General features: G+C 40.4%; 1 non-coding gene across 1 annotated transcript; it reads right to left on the bottom strand.

The window, feature by feature from the left end:
• Positions 1–9,686: 9,686 nt before the first annotated feature.
• Positions 9,687–9,793, bottom strand: LOC133053203 (U6 spliceosomal RNA). Its single transcript, XR_009692138.1, has one exon. It is a non-coding gene; the product is annotated as a U6 spliceosomal RNA (small nuclear RNA).
• Positions 9,794–10,354: the final 561 nt, after the last annotated feature.

The raw sequence follows: 10,354 nt of genomic DNA, 5'->3' as shown, positions 1-10,354 counted from the left end.
TTCTAAAGGATTCCATGGTGTTCATCACTCTACTCTCTAGCAGGGACATGTGGATTTGCAGTAGAAAATTTGAACAGTACTATTTGCTCAAGATAAACTATCTGTGTGACCAAATAAGCCATGCTCCAGCAATGTGACAGAGTCATGGTATAGTTGCAGCACTCTAATAACCATATTCATAAGAGGTGCTAGTTTTGAGAAACTACTAGAGATAAGAAACACTGCCATATAGTTTATATCATTTTATTTAATAATCTTACAACAATCCTGAAAGTAGTTAGAGACTGTGATGATGATGATAGTGATAACTATGTGCTAAATCTTTACAGTGTGGTAGGCACTGTGTGGGCTAAATTATTTTATTTCTTTTTTATTGGAGGATAATTGCTTTATGGGTTTCCCAGGTGGTGCTAGTGGTAAACAACCCACCTGCCAATGCAGGAGACACAAGAGATATGCATTTGATGCCTGGATCAGGAAGATCTCCTGGAGGAAGGCATGGCAACCCACTCCTATGTTCTTGCTTGGAGAATCCCACGGACAGAGAAGCCTGGCAGGCTATAGTCCATAGGGGTTGCAAAGAGTCGGACATGACTGAAGCAACTTGGCACACACGCGATTGCTTTACAATGTTGTAGTGCTCTCTGCCATTTATCAGTGCAAATCAGTCATAATTATACATATATCCCCTGCCTCTAGAGCCTCCCTCACACCATTCCACCCCTCTAAGTCATCACAAAATGCCAGGCTGGGCTCCCTGTGTTATACAGAAGCTTCTGGCAAGCTATCTATTTTATACATGATAGTGAATATACTTTCTCATTCCATCCTATCCTTTGGGGAGATTCTTTGCCTGCTGTGTCCACAAATCCACTGTGTACATCTGTGTCTCTATTTCTTCTCTGCAGATAGGTTCCTCAGTCAGTTCAGTTCAGTCGCTCAGTCGTGTCTGACTCTTTCAGACCCCATGGACTGCAGCACGCCAGGCTTCCCTGTCTATTACCAACTCCTAGAACTTGCTCAAACTCATGTCCATTGAGTTGGTGATGCTGACTCAAAATAGGTTCCTCAAGTACCATTTTTCTAGATTCCATATATATATATGCATTCACATACAATATTTGTTTTTCTCTTTCTGATTTACTTCACTCTGTATAACAGGTTCTAGATTCTTTATGTGAATTAATCCTTAAAACAAACCCATGAGACATGTACTATTATTATCCTATCAGATAAGGAAATTAAAGCACAGAAAGCTTAATGTGTCCAGTGGCACACAACTAGTTAAGTAGTCACTATTTCATAGTGGAGCAAAGCTTAAAATCCAGTTTTATTAGTTAATGCTGGGCTGGAGGGATTCCAGCACAAGCTGGAATCAAGATTGCCGGGAGAAATATCAATAACCTCAGATATGCAGATGACACCACCCTTATGGCAGAAAGGGAAGAAGAACTAAAGAGCCTCTTGATGAAAGTGAAAGAGGAGAGTGAAGAAGTTGCCTTAAAGCTCAACATTCAGAAAACTAAGATCATGGCATCTGGTCCCATCACTTCATGGCAAATAGATGGGGAAACAGTGGAAACAGTGGCTGACTTTATTTTTCTGGGCTCCAAAATCACTGCAAATGGTGATTGCAGCCATGAAATTAAAAGATGCTTACTCCTTGGAAGGAAAGTTATGACCAACCTAGACAGCATATTAAAAAGCAGAGACATTACTTTGTCAACAAAGGTCTATCTAGTCAAGGCTATGGTTTTTCCAGTGGTCAGGTATGGATGTGAGAGTTGGACTATAAAGAAAGCTGAGCACCAAAGAATTGATGCTTTTGAACTGTGGTGCTGGAGAAGACTCTTGAGAGTCCCTTGGACTGCAAGGAGATCCAACCAGTCCATCCTAAAGGAGATCAGTCCTGGGTGTTCACTGGAAGGACTGATGCTGAAGCTGAAACTCCAATACTTTGGCCACCTGATGTGAAGAGTTGACTCATTTGAAAAGACCCTGATGCTGGGAAAGATTGAGGGCAGGAGGAGAAGGGGATGACAGAGGATAAGATGGTTGGATGGCATCTCTGATTCAATGGACTTGGGTTTGGGTGGACTCCGGGAGTTGGTGATAGACAGGGAGGCCTGGCGTGCTGCAGTTCATGGGGTCACAAAGAGTCGGACACGACTGAGCGACTTAACTGAACTGAAAGACCAATATAGCCTCAGTAAACTGGTTCCCTCAGTGGCATATGTAAGAATTCCCCCAAACACTTTTAAACATCCAGGTACATATTAATAGTATAAGCTTACTGTCCCATTAAGCATCTTCCCAGGTGGTGCAGTCGTTAAGAATCTGCCCACCAACACAGGAAATGCAAAAAGACACAGGTTCAATTCCTGGGTCAGAAAGATCCCTTGGAGGAGGAAATGGCAACCCACTCCAGTATTTTTACCTGGAAAATTCCATGGACAGAGGGGCCTGGTGAGCTACAGTCTATGGGGCCACAGAGTCAGACATGACTGAGTGACTGAGGGACACACACATTGCCCCATTAGGTTGGGTTACTTACATGGATTCTAGAGTCTGACATGCAATCACTCATTAACCATGAGAGCCACCTGATGACTACATGTACCCTATGAAGTATCCTCAGAAAGAATATTTTAATAGAAACATCAAAAGGTTGGGAAAATGGCAGGTTGCACGTGAAAGAACCACATGTAGCTCTGGAGGCTCAGGGAAAGTATCATTGCATTAAAGGATACAACAATTCTCTACAGGCAAACAGGAGTCAGTTAGATCACCCTCAATCATGGGAACTATGAATGAAGATTCTCCCCATTAGGTGCCCAGCATGCAGCAACATGGTTGGACTCTCTGGAGAGCAGCAGCAGATCAATGTAGTGACCAAGACAAAATATCACAAAGTAGAGGCAGTACAAACAGTGGCAGCATCAACAAGTATGATATCTTCTGATGATCCTGGTACTAGAGAATGGTGTTTTCTGTGGCCTTCAGCTGCCTCATCTGTAAAAATGGTGGTCACAGTACCATCCCTAGCAGAAGGATGGGAACTGCCTCAGATAGTCTCAAGGTCCTTGCCAGCGCTAAGATCTATGATTCATTTGAAAGAGTCATCCAAGAGGTATAGTAATGACTTGTTGAGTCGCTAAGTCGTGTCTGACTCTTTGTGACCCCATGGACTGTAGCCCACCAGGCTCCTTTGTCCATGGGATTTACCAGGCAAGACTACTAGAGTGGGTAACCATTTCCTCTTTCAGGGGATCTCCCTGACCCAGGGATCGAACCCATGTCTCCTGCACTGGCAGGTAGGTTCTTTTATCACTGAGGCACTGGGGAAGCCCATAGTAATGCCTTACACAAAGGCTTTAACATGAGATTAAAACATTCTTGTGCTCAAGAAAACAAAACAAAACAAAACCTTCCGTCCTCACTCCTGCCCCCAATTCAACCTAAACTGCAAAGATTTTCCTGCAGTGAAAGAATTGCAAAGATTCTTCTGCAGCAAAAGTAGCCCAGTCTCAGAAAGGCAAGATGTCTCCATTTGCTTAGAACAAGACCACAACCATGTTGAAGTCCTGGAGCACTTAATAGGAGTCTCACTGGAAGAACACGCAGTCCATACAGATGATCAATTTCAAGACAGCTCTGGGTTGGTGCAACTCCCCTGGAATCCCAGCCAGCCTGTTCTTTTGTTTCAGGGTTACCTTGTGCCCATATAATGCAAAATCACTTTGTAATGGCTTGAATGGGTAGAAAATTGACTGTAAAAAAAGAAAGCGCTAATAGATAATCTAGTCCAGCGTATATCTGGCAAAGAGATTAGCAGAATGCCATGTCAGAGCCTGCTTTGTCCTGCACTGTCATTAATGACACAGAAGAGAGAAAGAAAAAGGCAGTCCGATTTCATCTACAAAACAGCCCAATTAAGGGTCGTCTGGAAGCAAGGACATTAAAAACAATGGATGAGGGTGTGAAAATGGAACACTGCTGGAGAGTGCAGTTGGAAAGAAATGGCCCTATTCATCTGGAAAACAAATTAAAACTCACCATTCTCACGATGTATACATCAGGCAGCAGTGGGGGATTGGCAATAGGAGTGTGTAGAGGAAGAGACCACAAAAGCATTCTGAAGGAGGCCTCTGTCTGGACAGATGATATACAGACTATGTCACAAGGCAATGAGACTGTGGTCTTACACATAAGGTACAAAGGGAGATGAAACACCCATCCAGATTGTTAAGCAGGAAGATGATGGATTTGGTTTTGGTTTTGTTTTATTTTGCTAAGAATATTGTTACCCATTCATCTCATTTATTCTTTCAGCATGAATTTACTGAGGCATTTGTTTTGCTTAGCTCTTTACAAACCACTTGAAGAACTACCGTGGAGCTAGGTAAGAGGCAGCCCCTGACCCTAAGAAGCTGAAAATATTAATGGGAGACAAGACAGCTATGCAAAAGTTATAAATATAAGCAAAGAAATATCATAGGTTACAAGGTAATATACAAATTACCCCCTCTGCTATGGATAGAGTGGGTATGAAAAGCAAGAAGATAGTGGTGTTGAGCAGAAAAAAATTAACCAGAAGCCCTAGCCTCCATGGACAGATAGATTTTTTTCTCCAGGAGTGGACTTAGAAGATTCTATTTCCTCAGTCCTACATGATCTATGGGATGTGCCCATAACCAACTAAGCAAGACCCTTCAGGGTAGCTACAAACCTCTAGAATTAGATAAGCCAACATTCTAAGTGTGTACTGCCTGGCAAAGAGGGCTCATAAGGTAAATACCTTCTCCCCAACCCTGTAGAGGAAGCTCTTTAGGAAAAAAGCTGCCCCTTTCTTAGTGGATCAACTAGCTTTTCAAAATTGACATTCAGTCTCATTTCTCATATCCTCAAAGGCTCGTTCCTAGGTTGTGTAGAATAAATAAGTCAACACCACACTGCTTCCAGATTGGGAGATAAGCAGAGATACACACTGGGATGGACAATTACTCTTTGTATTGATTGAGAACACAGGTTCAAAGTCAGGCCACGCAGGACTCAAAAACAATTAGAAATCGGCAATAAAAAGATAACCAAATACCCCATTCCCATCATATAGACCCAACCAAAATACATCTATAAATTAAAGCCACAAACATACTTCTAAACAACTCTTAAATAAAAAAGGAATTTAAAATACTACAAATGCTTTAGAACTGAATGATGATGAGTACAGTACATATCAAAGTCTGTTGGATGCAGTCAAGGCAATATTCAGAGGAAAACATGTGGCCTTAAATTCACTTATTAGAAAATAAAAATGGAAAATAAATTAATTAAGCTATCAAATCTAGGAGTTACAAAAAGCACACTTCTATTTGTGGCAAATAGAAGGGACTGATAAAGATAAAAATCAGAAAATGATGAAATAGAAAACAAATAAAATAGAACTGATTCGTAAAACCAAAACATTTTTAAGTCAAACCTTCAGTAAGTACTAATTAAGAAAAAAAATGAGAAGGCACAAATGAACACCACCAGGAAGCCAAACAGGGTCACAGGTAGCCAAGGTAATATTAAAAATAAAAGAATATTGCATAAAATCTTATTTAAAAGTTTTTTTTATTGAGGTAGCATTGGTTTATAATATTTTATGTTTCATGTATACAACACTATATTTTGACTTTGTATAACATACAGTGTGCTCACCACCAAAAATTTAGTTTCTGTCTGTCACCATACAGTTAATCCTCTATACCCATTTCACCCTCCACCTAAACTTCCCCCTCTAGTAACAGCTACTCAGCTCTTTGTATCTATGTGTTTGCTCTGAACTAATATATTTCAAAAGGAAAATTTCTACGAAAAGACAAATTACTAAAATTTATTTAAGAAATAGAAAAAACAGACAAAAATCATATAACAAGTTGAAAACATAAGCATCTTTACCTTCTCAAACCTTTAAATCACAGACAATTCCCATTTTATATAAATGGTTCCACAGTGTAGAAAAAGATGAGCCACTCTCACAAATTGGACAGACAGGAAAAAAAAGAAAAAGAAAATTATAAATTTATCTCACTTATGAATAAAAAAATAAAAATCCTAAAGGACATGAAATCTAGCACCTTATTAAAATGATACTTCATGTCCAAGTAGGGTTTATCCCAGGAAAGTAAGGAGAGTTCAACACTAGCAAATTTATGAACATATTTCACTATAATGGCAGATTAAGAAGACAAATGATACAGTCATCTCAACAGAGGCAGAAAAAAATTCTTGACAAAATGTAATATCAGTGCATGATAAAAACCCACAGCAAGCATGGAATAGAAGAGAACTTCCTCAGCAAATTTTTAGGAAACTGCCAGGAGGTAATATTGGCTCTAAGCACAAGCTTTGGAGTCAGACTGGTTAGGTTTGGGTCTTAGTTCCATCATATACAAGCTATGTGATCTTGTGCAAATTATTTAATCTCTGTGAACCTCACTTTACTCATATTACAAAAGTAAGGAAAATAATAGGACCTTCTCCTAATAGTATTGTTATGAGGTTTACATGATATAAAATATATAAAGGCACTTACAAGAGTGTCAGACAATATTAATTACTCAAGAAACGATTGTTAATTAGAAATACATATTGACAGAACAGTAAGATGAGAAAAAGACAAGGATAGTCACTATCACCACGTACTAGTCAACATTCTGATGCCTAACCAGTGCAGTAAGGTAAGAAAAATAAACAAGAGACAAAGGACTAGAAAACAAAAAAAAATTGCTATTGTTTACAAGTAATATGGCTATACAGAAATCTGAGACAGTCAACTGACAAAATATTAGAACCCATATGAAACTCTAGTAGGGTATATAAAATATCATCCTATGAAAATCAATAGCTTTCCTATATATCTACAATAACTTATTAGGATATATGATAGAAAAAGCAGTCATTTATCATAGCAACAGAAACTATAGAAACTAGTTATAAGGCCCTGAGCAAGTTATTTAACCTCCCTGGGCCTCAGTTTTCTCATATATCAAATAGATGAGTTAAGAGTAACTATCTCACAGGGTTCTTATGAGGAGAATGAGACAAAGCATGCCCAGTACTTAGCAGTGTTCTCCTTCACAAATCATATATACTCATTAAATGGTACTACTACTTTTGCTGGACATTACTACTACTATTGTTATCATTACCATTCTTGTTTTTAAATTGGGTAACTTTCTATCTCACCAAGTCCTGGTGAAAGAGGTATTAGTCACAGCGTCATTCTCTTTCTGCAAATAAGAAACTGTTTAACAGAGCAGGGAAATGGTTTAGCCAAAGTAGGAGTATGTCAGAGCCCAAATTAGGCACACCATCTGGTTTCCCCTTTAAACAACCAAAGCACTCTGATGTACAGAGCAGTAAACAGATTAACACAGTTCAGGGCATGTGGGAGGGGTCTGTAGTCTAGAGCAATCCTGAAACTGTGGTCTTCCCTTTGCCAATAAAGTCCCTGAAACACAAGGAAAACCCTGGAGATTTTCAGAGGTTAAGTCAAGTCTCCGAGTCTAGCTAATCTTGAACAATGCTGAGGAGTCTAGAGCTTCTTTTCATGTGTATGGAGTCACTGCTTTTGCAATGAATGCCCAGTTACATGTGCCCACTCTTTCCTACAAGATATGGCTGCTTTAGCAGCAGGGTGCTGCTGAAGGTCTCTCTGGGGAATCTTCTTTCTCTTTAATCAGGTTCAAATCATTTAGTGTCTGCTTGCAAGTCACTGGAGAGAAATGGATACAGAGTAAGACAGTGTATCTTCCCTTTCACTCTGAGGCTTTTCACAATAATTCCATTCAGTAACTCATTCTAACAGATAATTTTTGTGAACCCTGAATAGTATTAGATTCTTTGCTAAGCATTTTATACATACCATCTTTTAATCATCACAATGAAATGATTTTTGAGGTAGATGCTATTTTCATCCTCACTTGGCAGATACGAAACTGAGGCACAGAGAAATCAAGTGATTTGTCCTAGCTCACATAATAAATGAGGAAAAGACCTAATGTTAAAATTCAGGTGTGTGGACACCTAGCTCGTTCCACAGGACCATGACCTGACTGCAGAATACTCATTCCATTATGCTTTCCAGGTATTTCCCCAAAGTATGAGGCAGAGAGGTTCTTTTGACAAAGGAACATGTTAAGCATTTGGTGTCAGCCACCAGGTTTTCCAAGCTACTGTAAGAAGCAAGATGTATATTTTCCTCTCTTCATGTAACAGGAGTGGAAGCTGTCATATGGCACTACAAACAGTATGTCATGGAAAGAGCAAAGCCAGTCAGCCCTAAGCAATGATTGCCACAATGACCAGGTGACAGTCTTCAAGGGAGTGGCCTTTGTCTCCTGTTCAGTTCAGTCAATCAGTCCTGTCCGACTCTGAACTCCCATGGACTGCAGCATGCCAGGCTTCCCTGGAAGTCTACCACCAACTCCCGGAGCTTGCTCAAAGTCATGTCCATTGAGCCGGTGATGCCACCCAACCATCTCATCCTGTTGTCCCCTTCTCCTCCCACCTTCAATCTTTCCCAGCATCAGGCTCTTTTCCAATGAGTTGGTTCTTCGCATCAGGTGGCCAAATTATTGGAGTTTCAGCTTCAGCATCAGTCCTTCCAATGAAAGGACTGATTTCCTTTAGGATTGACTGGTTGGATCTCCTTGCAGTCCAAGGGACTCTCAAGAGTCTTCTCCAACACCACAGTTCAAAAGCATCAGTTCTTCGACTCTCAGCTTTCTTTACAGTCCAACTCTCACATCCATACCTGACCACTGGAAAAACCATAGCTTTGACTCAATGGACCTTTGGTGGCAAAGTAATGTCTCTGCTTTTTAATATGCTGTCTAGGTTGTTCATAGCTTTTCTTACAAGGAGCAAGCATCTTTTAATTTTATGGCTGCAGTCACCATCTGCAGTGATTTTGGAGCCCCCCAAAATAAAGTCTGTCACTGTTTCCATTGTTTCCCCATCTATTTACCATGAAGTGATGGGACCAGATGCCATGATCTTTGTTTTTTGAATGTTGAGTTTTTTTTTTCATTTATTTTATTAGTTGGAGGCTAATTACTTTACAATATTGTAGTGGTTTTTGTCATACATTGATATGAATCAGCCATGGATTTACATGTATTCCCCATCCCGATACCCCCTCCCACCTCCCTCTCCATCCCATCCCTCTGGGTCTTCCCAGTGCACCAGCCCCGAGCACTTGTCTCATGCATCCAACCTGGGCTGGTGATCTGTTTCACCCTAGATAATATACATGTTTCGATGCTGTTCTCTTGAAACATCCCACCCTCGCCTTCTCCCACAGAGTCCAAAATTCTGTTCTGTACATCTGTGTTTCTTTTTCTGTTTTGCATATAGGGTTATCATTACCATCTTTCTAAATTCCATATATATGTGTTAGTATACTGTAATGGTCTTTATCTTTCTGGCTTACTTCACTCTGTATAATGGGCTCCAGTTTCATCCATCTCATTAGAACTGACTCAAATGAATTCTTTTTAATGGCTGAGTAATATTCCATGGTGTATATGTACCACAGCTTCCTTATCCATTCGTCTGCTGATGGGCATCTAGGTTGCTTCCATGTCCTGGCTATTATAAACAGTGCTGCGATGAACACTGGGGTGCACGTGTCTCTTAAAAATATGGAACGCTTCACGAATTTGCGTGTCATCCTTGCACAGGGGCCATGTTAATCTTCTCTGTATCGTTCCAATTTTAGTATATGTGCTGCTGAAGCGAGCACGAATGTTGAGTTTTAAGCCAGCTTTTTCACTCTCCTCTTTCACTTTCATCAAGAGGCTCTTTAGTTCATCTTCACTTTCTGCCATAAGGGTGGTGTCATCTGCGTATCTGAGGTTATTGATATTTCTCCTGGCAATCTTGATTCTAGCTTGTGCTTCATCCAGCCTGGCATTTTGCATGATATACTCTGAATATATCAGACTTCCCTGGTGGCTCAGATGGTAAAGCATCTGCCTACAATGCTGGAGACCTGGGTTCAATCCTTGGTTCGGGAAGATCTCCTGGAGAAGGAAATGGCAACCCACTCCAGTATTCTTGCCTGGAAAATTCCATGGATGGAGGAGCCTGGTGGACTACAGTCCATGGGGTCGCAAAGATTCGGACACGATTGAGCAACTTCACTTTCACTTTTCACTCTGCATATAAGTTAAATAAGCAGTGTGACAATATACAGCCTTGACATACTCCTTTTCCAATTTGGAACCAGTTCATCACTCCATGTCCAGTTGTAACTGTTGCTTCTTGACCTGCATACAGATTTCTCAGGAGGCAGGTAGGGCAG

This window comes from Dama dama, chromosome X (assembly GCF_033118175.1).
Source record: "Dama dama isolate Ldn47 chromosome X, ASM3311817v1, whole genome shotgun sequence".
Taxonomy (NCBI): Eukaryota; Metazoa; Chordata; class Mammalia; order Artiodactyla; family Cervidae; genus Dama; species Dama dama.
The sequence above is the reverse complement of the archived record's forward strand: the minus strand, read 5'-3'. Positions and strand labels throughout refer to the sequence as shown.